Source organism: Hyperolius riggenbachi, chromosome 10 (genome assembly GCF_040937935.1).
Source record: "Hyperolius riggenbachi isolate aHypRig1 chromosome 10, aHypRig1.pri, whole genome shotgun sequence".
Taxonomy (NCBI): Eukaryota; Metazoa; Chordata; class Amphibia; order Anura; family Hyperoliidae; genus Hyperolius; species Hyperolius riggenbachi.
Genome location: NC_090655.1, coordinates 121,237,773 through 121,251,472, shown reverse-complemented (window position 1 = coordinate 121,251,472; position 13,700 = coordinate 121,237,773). Strand labels below are relative to the sequence as shown.

The following is a 13,700-nucleotide window of genomic DNA, read 5'->3' as shown; positions in this document are numbered from 1 at the left end:
TATTTACAACTCACCTCCCTGGCTCCATGCGCTGCTCTCTCGCCACCGGTCTTCTCCTATCTGCCTACACGCTGATACACATGCTGCTTCCGGCTAAACAGGAAGCAGCGTGTGTATAAGTGTGTATACAGAGAGGAGACAGGCGGCGAGAGAGCAGCGCATGGAGCCAGCGAGGTGAGTTGTAAAAAGCGCTTCCTGGCTGCTCGCTCTGCATCTGAGGGGGGAGCACGGAGGGCGGCCCGGGAGAGGAAGGGAGAGGTCGGGCTGCCCTCCCCGCAGCTCTGGCTCCCCCCTCCATTACAGCGCCCTCCTCCCAACAGCGCCCCGGGCGGCGGGACGCCCCGCACTGCCCTAAAAACGGGCCTGATCTTTAACATGGCCCTTTGTCCAAAACTGGAACAACAGATGTATTGGCCAAAAGATCCAATGCATTGTATGACCATTTATTCCGCCACCATGATGAGACGCCGCTATGAAATGTTGCCAACCTGCTTGCATTTTAGCAATAATGCAGACCACCTTCCCCAAGACAACCAAGCCCATGATTGATTATTTAAATTGCGGCCCCTCATTGACCATCTAAATAAATAATCTGCTGAAGTTTACAAGTCATTGCAAAATATAGCTGTAGATGAGTCCCTAGTCCAGGGGTACCCACACTTTTTTGGACCATAAACTTCTTTGATAACTACCAAAACTAAGTGATCCCCACAGCCTTAGCCTGTGGCAGGACAGAAGACACTACACATGGGTGACCTGATGCTAATCATATTAGCACGTCAGGCAGGCATACCAGAGAGCCCAGACCCAGCCATGCAGGCTAGCTGTACAACAGCCAGCTGTACAGCACTGGTGAAACATGTCCCCTCCTCCAGACTGGATGTGACATCACGGGTTGTTTAAGCCACATTGATTGGCTGTTGCATGCAGGAAGAAACAGCCATGGACACATTCTCTGCCCTTATTAGCAGCTGTACTGGCAAAACCTGTCTTCAGCATCAGACTGCAATCTACTTCAGAAGTCCTTCATGATAGACTGGTAGATTGCGATCAATGCAGTGGGCATTCCTGCCCTAGTCCCTTTTTCACGGAAGGCTAGGAATCAAGCAGTACATCCCTAGCAAAAGGTCACTGTATGGGGTAAAACGCTACAAGCTGTGCGAAAGTGGGACTGGATATGCTTTTAAGATCTACCAAGGAAAGGACAGCTTGATAGAGCCTGCTAAAGGCCCTCCGTACATGGGTAAAAGTGAGCGGATAGTCCTGGACTTACTCAACCCTCTACTACACCAGGGGTACCACTTGCACGTGGACAGTTTCTACACTAGTGTCCCACTCTTCAAGTTCTTGTTTCCTGCCCAGACTTCAGCAAATAGGAAAAGTCTGCCAGCACAAGTTGTGAACAAAAAGCTCAAGAGAGAGGAAACCTACAGCTTTAGGAGCAACGAGCTACTTGCCCTAAAATTTGAGGATAAGAGGGATGTCTTAGTCCTAACCACCATTCCCTCCGAGGCTATGACAACAGTGAGGTCTCGTAGAGAGAACTAGGTGAAACCAGTGGCCATTACTGAATATAATGAATTCACTGGGCAGTAGACTTGGCCGACCAGATGCTGGCACCATACATGATTGATAGAAATCAGGCCTGGTACAAAAAAGTGCTAATATACTAAATACAGGTGTGCCTCTACAATGCTTTCCTAAATAAAAAATCCAGCAACAGGTTCACTTTTTTCAAATATTAAATGGATGTTGTAAGATCACTGATTTATAAATCTGGACAACCTGCTGCAAACCGAGACCAACTTCTTTCAGAAAATGTCATAAAACTTCAGCAAAATCATTTTCCTGCCCCACTCCTCCCGACTCCATCAAAGCAGTATCTCCCAAAAAAAGTTTGTCGGAAAATGAAGGGTATTTTTTTTTACTCTTTATTTATTCTTTCACAACCCAAATTTTTACTTTACAATTAAACTTTACTTGACCTTCCAGATCTGACCTCCGGCATGGCTGACAACCAGCTCTTTGGAATCTGACCTGTCCCATGGCTGCCAAACCATACTCTGACCTCTGGCATGGCTCCTGAACCACCCTCTGACCTCTGCCATGGCTGCCAATCACCCTATGACCTCTGGCATGGCTGCCAAACACCTTCTAGCTTCCACATTTCTACAGTTTCTAAAATGGTAAGTACCAATGTGTTTGTGTTTTATGTTTAGAGACCTTGCTGTACTCCCATGTAGTATGAGGGCTTGCCTACACAATCTGTAAATAGTATTCACAATCAGCCCTCATACTATACGGATGTGGTAAAACTGGCTAATCAAAATTCAATGTGTGTACCAGGTTTTATTCTAACAACTGTCTCCTAAAAAAGTATAAACCCTCAGTATGCTTTGCTAAAGCCTGGTACACACTTTCAATTCTGATTGGCCAATCACTGACCAATTTTACCACCTCTAATATTGAATGTTGAATATTATGAACAGATTGTGTTGGTAAACCCTCATACTACAGTATGAGGGTTTACCTACACAATCAGCTCATAATATTCAATATTTGTTGACTATCTGATTATGTGTATGGTTTATTATTTTAACCGTAACAAAAAAAGAGAATAGAATTTTGAGGGATGAAGGCTATGTCATGTGAATTATTTAAAGAGCAACGTCTGAGTAGGACTGGGTCTCTGGTTTTCAGAATGGTGACATTTATGGCTTTTTTGATTGTTCAGACGCTCCAGGAGCTTTGCTAAGAACAAATGACACCATCATATTTTAGTGAAAAAATGCCCTTAAAAAAGCCATTAGTGCTACATGCATTTAACAGTCTGCTGTGTGCCCAAAAGCTATCTGATTATGTGTATAGTGTATAATTTTATCCATGACAAACAAGAGAATAAACAAGAAAATACCATTTTCAAAGTTATGGTCAAAATCAGCAAAACTGTATGTCCACATGATGCAAAAATAGAATACCTAAATAGGCATGGATATCTAGTTTTCAGAATGGTGATATTTATGGCTTTTCTTGATTGTTCAGATGCTAAAAGAGAATGATTGTATTACATTTGCTGAAAAAAATGGCCTTGAAAAAGCCATTGGTGCTACTCGTGATTACCAGTCTGCTGTGTGCCCAAAAAGCTATCTGATCATGTATATAGGTTATCATTTTAACCGTGACAAACAATAGGATATCATTTTGTCATGTGAATTCTTTTTAGTGACAAACTGAACCAAAAGCAATAAAATTGTTATTTTCATATACTCAGTATCAAAATAAAATGCTTTTTAAAAAAAAAAAACCAAGAGTAAAAAAAGTGAAAAGAAAATACATAAATAGTTACCTCAGGGACTCTTTTTAAATATGTATGTCATTAGGGGGCATACATGTTAATTTTGTAAATAAGGGCTTTTAATTAATGATAGTTTACAATGAGGAAGCACAAAACAGAAAAAATACACCTTTATTTCCAAATAATATATTATCACCATTCATTGTAGTAGGAACATAATTTAAATCTTGAGATAACCAGGACAAACGGGCAAATAAAAATGCGTGGGTTTTATCTATGGTATTATTTTCTTATTTTAAAACTGTAGTGGATGGAAATTGAGAAATATTGTGTATTTTTTCACAGATCGGGAGACCTTGGGGGCCATTCAACTGTCCCACGATGACCAATCCACTTTCCAGGAAACTGCTCATGTAGGAATACTCAGACCTGACACCCATAATTTGGTGGTGCACCATCTTGCTGGAAAAACTCAGGGAACGTGCCAGCTTCAATCAGGGCCGGCCCGCTCATGAGGCGGAGTGAAACATTTGCCTCAGGCGGCAAATCTGGGGGGGGGGGCGGCACCCGCCTGTCCATAGACGCTGCCGCTGGGGGCCGCCCGCCGAGCTGGAGAGGTAGCAGGCAGAAAGGGGGTATTGGGCCTAGCGGCGGGGAGGGGGGTCGGACCCCCCCCCTCCCTCGCCTGGGTCCCCCAATCTGCGCTCCTCCTCCAGCGTTACGTACGAGCCTGCATATGATGAAGAGGCAATGGGCGGGGGAATCACTCACCTGTTCCGCGTTCCATGTTCCGTATTGTAAGTGGACGGCCTTGCAGGAGTGACGTCAGTGGAGCGCACGATGGAACGCGGAAGAAGTGAGTGATTCCCCCGCCCGTTGCCTCTTCAAATCTTCATCATATGCAGGTTCGTATGTAACGCTGGAGGAGGAGCGCAGATCGGGGGACCCAGGCAAGGGAGGGGGCCCGCTACCCCTCCAGCTCGGCGCCCCCCTCCCCCACGGCCGGGGGGGGGGGGGCGGCGATTTTTTCTAATTTTGCCTCAGGCGGCAAAAAGTCTAGGGCCGGCCCTGGCTTCAGTGCGTAAAGAGGGAAACGCATCATCATGTAGCAATTTGAATGGCCCCCAAGGTCTCCCGATCTGACCCCCTTAGACTTTTATCTTTGGAGTCATCTGAAGGCAATTGTCTATGCTGTGAAGATATGAGATGTGCAGAACCTGAAACTACGGATACTGGAAGCCTGTGCTAGCATTTCTCCTGTGGTGTTGCTATCAGTGTGTGAAGAGTGGGAGAAGAGGGTTGCATTGACAATCCAACACAATGGGCAGCACATTGAACACATTTTATAAGTGGTCAGAAACTTGTAAATTGTAAATAACTCATGAAAGAATAAAGTTATGTTAAAACCAAGCACACCATTGTTTTTCTTGTGAAATTCCCAATAAGTTTGATGTGTCACATGACCCTCTTCCTATTGAAAAAACAAAAGTTATATTAAAAATGGCTGACTTCAAAATGGCCACCATGGTCACCACCCATCTTGAAAAGTTTCCCCCCTCACATATACTAATGTGCCACAAACAGGAAGTTAATATCACCATCCATTCCCATTTTATAAAGGTGTATCCATATAAATGGCCCACCCTGTAGATCATTTAGGTGTGATAAGCAGAAATAAAGTTATTGGAGAATGAATGGGAGTGCTGAAATGTGAAAATTGCTCTGTTTTTTTGAGGGAAAAAACCTGTGGTACTAAAGTGGTTAACATTTACAATACTGTCTGAATTTGTCTGGCTTCCCATAACAGACAATGGCCTCAATTCACTAACCTTAACTCCTGTCTTTAATAACTCTTCTGAGCTGTTTTACAGTTATTACAATTATATCACCATGGTGATAACTGTAAAACAGCTCAGAATAGTTATTAAAGACAGGAGTTAGGCAGGGAACACACTTGACTGTTTTCGTGCGCGTTTTCTGCACAGAAAAACTGAGAACTCATGTTAATCAATGTGCTAGTGCACACTTACTGTGTTGTTCGCACGCAGAAAAAAAACTGACATTCTGCATCCTGATTCTGCACATTTTGGCAGTTTTCTGTATCAATTACATCAGCTGCTGTGAAAAAACGCGCGCGTTTTCCTGCATGGAAACACACTTAGTGTGCAGAAAAAGTATGCAGAAAAACGCGCGCGGAAAACTGAAAGTCAAGTGTGTTCCCTGCCTAAAGGTTAGTGAATTAAGGCCATTGCCTATAATTTCCTGTATGCATGAATAGTGGTGAGCTTAAATATTTCAGTGTAGTAATTTTGCTGAAAAATGTGCAATTATGATGCAAAATCATAATGTGAAATTTCAAACTACTGTAAAATTATTTTTGCAGGTAATCATAATTAGAATGCATAATTTTGCAAAATGTTTTTCTATACATTTAGGGAAAATGAATTTTACCATGCATGTCCATAAATGTTCACTTATATGGTCATCTATGCGAAAATGAGTTCACTATACTGTATTTAACGTTCGTAACAAGATTTCATTACCAGCATCACATTGCACCATCATTTTGCAGCGCTATTTTTAAATGTATGCAATGATATAGCCCAGTAAATGTGTAAAAAATAAAATTAGTCTCAGGTACACAGGATCTCTACCCATATTCTGGTTAATGTACCGTGCAACAGCTTTGCTGCCATAATTAACATTTTGCTTTACTTCTTATGGCCTAATGCTGTTTCTGCACGATTACTCATTCATATGTAACAATTCAGTATGATAATTAACTCCTAGTTTTAATATTTTGTACAACAAACTACTGACAGGCATTACAAGCTGGTATTTGTTTTTTGTGACATTTAACTTTATACAGGGCAAATGCATATAGAGACAGTAAGGATAATGTCAGTGCTACACCCACACAATTTGCTGTGTGTTAGACATGCTCAGCAATGATAAAATGTGAAGGTCATGTGAAAACTCTGTACTGCTGCATTTTTTTTGTTTTTTGTTTTAATATTCTGTCAGTGGGTGTCCGGGTGTGTATGAAATACTGCACTATATGTTCCCTTCATGGCAATATAATGTGCTATAAAAAAAGAATACTATTCTCATGCTTGCAATGACAGATGAAAAACTTCTGACAAAAAATATTGATGCTCTTCTAGAAATATTGCTCCATTTATTGAATGTTTTTTTTTTATACTTCCCTTTTGAATAAAATCATTGAATGTCTCTGGATTTAGCCATTGTGAGACTTTTAAACAAATGACAGCAGAGCTCCTAACTGTCCCTCTTTCTTCCTCATTTGTCCTTATTTTGGAACCTAGTACCTCTGTCCCTCGTTCTTCCTCATTTGTCCCTCTTTCAGGAGGACTGATTTAAAGATCTACATAAATATATGTATTGTTCTTCTGAAAAACCTATATAATGAACTCTAAACTTTATTCAGTCTTTTAAATTAATATACTGTACAGTATTTCTTATTTTCAGATACTAATATGAAGGAAAAGTAGTGATGATAGAAAAGGACCCGTGTGGTTTGAATTAATAAAAAAATCCTTTGCTTATGGATTCTTTATGGTATGCCTGCCTACAGGTGTAGTAGGGGAGATATGTAAAGTAAAGAATTTTGTGTCAGCATTGAGAAGCTACACATTAACAAAAAACATTCTTTTAAAGCGGACCTGAACTCAGAACATTCTCTCCGCTTTAAAATATACACAACAGCATAATAACCTTTAAAAAAACAACAAAAAAAAAAAACTTTCTTTATTACAGCTGTTACAAATCCTAAAATAAATCTGCACTGTTTCTACTTCCTGATTCATGGAAGCAGACATCTTGTTAACAGCCTGTACTTACAAATGAGCTTATCTGCCATCTCTGCAGTGACAGTCATGTGACACAGGGAAGAGATCAAATAACAACTTGTGATTAGACACAAATGAGGGGGAATTAAACAGGCTATATTCTCTAAATACACACAGGGTTCATTTCTCTGTTTTCCTTCTGTCCTGTATAAGAGTTCAGGTCCACTTTAAAGCCACCCATGGTCTTAAAGGAAAGGTTCAGGGAGGGTGGGTAAAAAATAAAAATCAAATTCCACTTACCTGGGGCTTCCTCCAGCCCGTGGCAGGCAGGAGGTGCCCTCGCCGCCGCTCCGCAGGCTCCCGGTGGTCTCCGGTGGCCGACCCGACCTGGCCAGGCCGGCTGCCAGGTCGGGCTCTTCTGCGCTCCAAGGCCCGGAACTTCTGCGTCCCACGCCGCCGCTCTGACATCATCGGACGTCCTCCGGGCTCTACTGCGCATGCGCAGTAGTTCTGCGCCTGCGCAGTAGAGCCCGGAGGACGTCCGATGACGTCAGAGCGCCGGCGTGGGACGCAGAAGTTCCGGGCCTTGGAGCGCAGAAGAGCCCGACCTGGCAGCCGGCCTGGCCAGGTCGGGTCGGCCACCGGAGACCACCGGGAGCCTGCGGAGCGGCGGCGAGGGCACCTCCTGCCTGCCACGGGCTGGAGGAAGCCCCAGGTAAGTGGAATTTGATTTTTATTTTTTACCCACCCTCCCTGAACCTTCCCTTTAAGATAAAAGATAACAGGTTTCTTTATTCTAGGTTTTTTTTAATGCTTCTAAAGGGGTAAGGGAGGGGGGGGGGTATCTCTTCCCCAGGATTGGAGATGGATGGAATTGCCCTTATTTAGAGTTTGATTATTATTATGCGGATTCCAGCTAAATTAGAAACTCCATATATTAGTGTTATAGTCGGCGGTGCTAACACTAACAGATTTAAAAATACATTCCAAATGTTAATTCTTATACCTTTATTAAATACAAAGTGAGCTGACAAGAAAAATTTAAATCAAGTCAATATTTGACGTGACAGCTCTTTGCCTTTACAACAACATAAGTAATTACACTAACGAATGCAAAGTCAGGGATTTTGTCAAATTGTAGTCAGCTGTATGATTAACTAATTATACCAAATAGGTGCTACTGACCATTATTTTTTTTAATAGGTTCAAACACAGAAATAAACTGAAATTGAAAAAAAAGCTGTGTAGGAGGCTTAAAACTGAGTGGAGAAACAAACCAAACTCTGTCCTGTAGCAGGAGATGGTGGACACGAGGTTATGGAAGACAGTTACATGTCACAGGTCATACACCCTGGCAAGACTGAACACAGACAGAAGGTAGTTATACTACATCAGCAAAGACTCTCCCAGGCAATGATTCCCATGCAAGCTAGAGATGGCCCGAACGGTTCGCCGGTGAACTTGTTCGCGCGATTCCCTGGTGTTCGTGTTCACGTTGAAACGCGAACACCTAGCAAGTTCGACCCACCCCCTATACTACATCATTGGGCTAAACTTTGACCCTCTTCATCACAGTCAGCAGACACATGGCAGCCAATCAGGCTGCACTCCCTCCTTGAGCCCCCCTATAGAAACGTTGCTGCGTCTGCCATTTTCTCACTCTTTCTGCTGCCTGCTTTAGTGAGAGAAGGGAAAGGTTGCTGCAGAGATAGGAAAAGTGTTAGTTACGTCTTGTTAGCTTGCTCTTTGCTGATATTTGTTGCTGAAAAGCACCACAAAAAAGATCTTTTGAGAGCTAATGTGATGTGTTTTTTTTTTTTTGTGTGTTTGCCACTGACACTGCATATACAGCCCTGTCTGTCGCAGCTGGCCCTTGCTAATTGCTATACTGTGCCAGGCCCAGCACTGCATACATTTGACTGCAACTGTGTGACTGCACATTGTATTATACCAGCAGTCAGTGTATACCTTTGACTGCATCTGTGTGACTGCACATTGTATTATACCAGCAGTCAGTGTATACCTTTGACTGCATCTGTGTGACTGCACATTGTATTATACCAGCAGTCAGTGTATACCTTTCACTGCATCTGTGTGACTGAACATTGTAGTATAATACCAGTCAGTGCATACCTTTCACTGCATCTGTGTGACTGCACATTGTATTATACCAGCAGTCAGTGTATATCTTTCACTGCATCTGTGTGACTGCACATTGTATTATACCAGCAGCCAGTACCTTTCACTGCATCTGTGTGACTGTACATTGTATTATACCAGCAGTCAGTGCATACCTTTCACTGCATCTGTGACTGCACATTGTATTAGTCAAGTCAGTGCATACCTTTCACTTCATCCCCCTCCAATATGGACAGAACAGGCAGAGGCAGAGCCAGAGGCAGGCCACCCAGCAGGTCTGTTCGAAGTCGTGCTTGTCAGGAACCGGCCCGCGGCACGCCTGCGTATACGGTTCCCGACTGCGGGTTTGACCAGATCAAGCAAGGAGCCACCTTATTCAAGCTAAAAACAAGGCCGAGACCCCTCAAACACTTCTCACTGCCACCACTAGCTGTTGCTAGACACGTCCACTCGGCTGTCGAGTGTTCAGCGCGCAATCCGCGTTTTCGTATTCGGGTCAGCTTTGCGCTTAAGGCTGAATACGGGATCGCCACACACACACACACACACACACACACACACACACACACACACACACACACACACACACACACACACACACACACACACACACACACACACACACACACACACACACACACAGTACAGTTGTACAGTAACACTGTACAATCAGGCACTGACTTGCAATGCAAGTTACACTGTCGTGCAGCTAAACCCCTAACAGTCATTCCGAACGATACTGTTAGCCACTCTGCTGTCGAGATCAAAAGTGCCCCATACACACAATGCAATTACAATCTCATACGGTAGTGTTGCCCAAACGTACAATCAGGCATAGACTTATACACAGTTACACTTCAGTCTCTTTTAGGCTATGAGTGTTAGTTTAGTACAGCAGAAGTCGAACTTATTAAATAACGATTTAACATTTCAGGAAAAAGGTGGAACAATGCAGAAAATAATATATACACAAGATTTACAAAAAAAACAGTAAAAGTTGCAAAATAAAAGTTGCAAGGATAAAAGTTACAAAGATACACACAAGGATATTTGCATAAAAATGGGATAACGTTACCAGCATATCGATCTGAACGTTGTTTGCGGGAGAATGCAACTTCTGGTCAGGAACCAGGTTAGTCCTAGTGTTGTGCTATCTCCAAAGACTACCAGTTGTGACTATCCTAGCTGAGGTTTTATAGTGCGCTGGGTGGCCTGGGGCATGTAATGTTCCGTCCCCAAAACTAACGCAATTTCCCAGATTGTGACATCGAATTTCAAGGCTTTTCTTGTCACACTTCGCAGACTTCAAAGCAATCCTGTGTTCGTTCAAAATCCAATTCCCACAGGCAAACGTCTACAGTTCCACAGGTCTAGTCCATACATCAAAAGATTGTGAAGTGAGGCTTTTCAACATTCCATCAGGCTGTCATATGCAAATTTCAAACATTCCTGTGTTAGCTTCCTTAAGTGGCTGCTAATTAGCAGTTCCCTGCTACCCCAGGAACACAAAGCAAATGTAGTTTCACAGACAATCACACCTGAGACTGCAGATCCAAGGTGACTGCTAGTGGCCTAATGAGCCATTTCCTTGCCCCAGGCTAGTAATTCCAGGTAACAGCTTCCTTCTAGCAGACAATGGTAGAGTTAATCTACATATACATACAGGAACTCCATGACGCCAGCCTGGCATATCTACACCTTTGACATAATACACAGCAGATAGAAAAAGGATAGAATATGTTCCTGTATTATCCCAACATCATAACTAGCTGCTATATCATGACAGTGCTGACATGATTTCATGCGGCCCTCGACCAAAGTACAGTGTTCAGAAGGGATGTGACATCAACTCCTAAGATTGTCAGGGCTTAGTTGACTATTTCACACAGAACACCTCATCTTCCTCAGCTTCCGCATGGAACTGTTACATATCTTCCTCCTCCTGCTCTAACTCTGGCACCCCACTTAACACTCATCTGGCAGCCACCACCACTACTACTAGCACCACATATGCTCCATTTGATAGTTTGCAGGAGTTATTTGGTGGGGAATTAACTGATTCACAGCCAATATTGTTACAAGATGAAGGCGCTGAGCATGTTACACCACCTCATATGTCTGAGTTAGGCACCAGTATGGATGTAAGGTGTGAGGATGATGAAGTACCTGTTGTTGGTGCAGTTTTGGAAGTGTCTGATACAAGCAAAGCTGTGGAGGATGATTAAGTTGATGATGATACTACCATGGATGTCACATGGGTTCCCAATAGACAAGATGAACAGGGGACAGTTCAGAGGGGGAGTAAGAGAGGAGTAGGAGGAGACGAGTTGCTGAAAAAAGCAGGGGGGAGCTCATCATCAGAAACAGCTTGTGGCATTGTCCGGCGGCATGTATCGCCACCTATGGACAGCCAGCCAACATGCCCTTCAAGATCAGCTGCTGCCGCCACCACCAAAGTGCCATCATCCCAGGGCTCAGCGGTGTGGAAATGTTTTTGTGTGTCTGCCTCAGATGAGACCCATCTGTACTCTCTGCCACCAAAAATTGAGCCGTGGAAAGACCAAGACCCGTGTAGTGACAACTGTCTTACGCAGGCACATGACAAAAAAGCATAAACTGCAATGGGAAGACTACCTGAGGAAAAGCAGCACACAAAAGCAAAGCCACCCTCCTTCTCCTCTTCCTCCTTCAGGTGCAGCATCTTTCTCCCTTACAAGCTGGTGGACTCTGAGGCCTTCCGAAAATTTGTGGTGATTGGGACACCGATGTGGAAGATACCAGGCCGCAATTATTTTTCTAAAAAGGCGATACCCAAACTGTACCATGAAGTTGAAAGGCAAGTGGTGTCATCTCTGGCTGTGGCACACAGCGTTGGGTCAAGGGTCCATCTGACCACAGATGCCTGGTCTGCAAAGCACGGTCAGGGCAGGTACATTACTTATACAGCACACTGGATCAACCTGGTGACCGCTGGCAAGCAGGGAGTACGTGGCTGTGCAGCGGACCTAGTTGTGACACCTCCACGGCTTGCAGGCAGGCCTGCTTCCACCTCCTCTCCTTCTCCTCCTACTCCTCCTGCTACATCCTCTTCGCTGTCATCCTCCTCCTTGGCTGAGTGGCAGTGCCACTCTACTGGTGCTGCGATCTCCTTTCCAACTACATGCCCCCAGAGATAGCCCGACTTGCTGGAATTCAATGCTTCTCATGTTTCCTACAACAGGAGAAAGCCATTAATGAGTATCTGTACAGCTACACTCAAAGGTCATGCTCTGGGGAGTTGGGCATTTTCTGGCCAAAGTACTGGACACTCATGCGTAATGCCTGCAGGCTCATGTGTCCATTTGAGGAGGTGACAAACCTGGTGAGTCGCAGTAAAGGTGCCATCAGCGGCTTGATCCCATATGCTTTCTTCCTGGAGCGTGCTGTGTGTAGAGTGGTGGATCAAGCTGTAGTGGAGTGTGAACAGGAAGAGGAGGAAGATTTGTTGGAAACATCACCTGTGGCATCATCAACACCTGCGGGCTGCGGCATCACAGAGGAGGGGGAGGAGGAGGAGTCGCCTGGGGAAGAGGAGTCAGAGGAGGAAGGTGGCTTTGAGGAGGAGGCAGAAGAACAACCGCAGCAGGCATCGCAGGGGGCTTGTGCTGCTCACCTTTCCTGTAGTATTGTTCGTGGCTGGGGGGAGGAGGAAAACTTTCCTGATGTCACTGAGGAAAAGCAAGAGGAGATGGCTAGTAGGTCGGCATCCAACTTTGTGCAGATGGGGTCTGTGGAGATATATTGGGGTGCTGATGCTGTTAAGGATAATACAGTAATATATTTTCATTTTCCCATTTTTATATCTGCTGTGGTATGTCAAAGGTGTAGAGATGCAGGCTAGATTCATTGACTGTTCCTGTATTTGTGTGGGTGGGTCACTAGACCTACATTTGCATCTAAAGAGGTCTTCAGTGAATACGACCAGTCACCTATCACACAGGACATCCTGCTGCAATGTGAAAGCCTTAATCAATTGTCACCTGTAACCTGGGGAGATTGGAAGTGAAGGAAGTCTTTTGTTTTGTGTGTGTGCTATAGTACCCTTTTCATGTATGTGGATCTCTGGAAATCCCATTTATGTCTGAGAACGGAGACAGGAAAACGCCTTAATCAAGTTTTCACCTGGAGTTGAAAGCCTAACTTCACAATCTTTGATGTATAGTAGACTTTTACCTGGGAAATCAAATTATGTCTGAGGATGTTATTAAATCTAGCTTCTCCCCGTCCTCACAGGCTTACAGCCTCCAGGCGTATTTCATAGTATAAAACCGCAGCTAGGATAGCCACAACTTGTAGTTCTTGGAGGTAGCTCACACGGCTAGAACTAACCTGGTTCCTGACCAGAAGTGCGTACCGCCCGCAACAACACCAGATCGATACGCTGGTACGTTTATTTCCCGTTTATTTTGGTAAGCAAA

General features: G+C 44.1%; 1 protein-coding gene across 2 annotated transcripts in view; it reads left to right on the top strand.

Moving 5' to 3' along the window:
• NPFFR1 (neuropeptide FF receptor 1) overlaps positions 1-13,700 on the top strand; it is a 660,400-nt gene that overhangs the window by 22,023 nt on the left and 624,677 nt on the right. For both annotated transcript variants that reach the window (XM_068257825.1, XM_068257824.1), the window contains exon 2: positions 1,993-2,186. The gene's annotated coding sequence lies outside the window, so the exon portion shown is untranslated. The remainder of the gene's footprint in view (positions 1-1,992; positions 2,187-13,700) is intronic.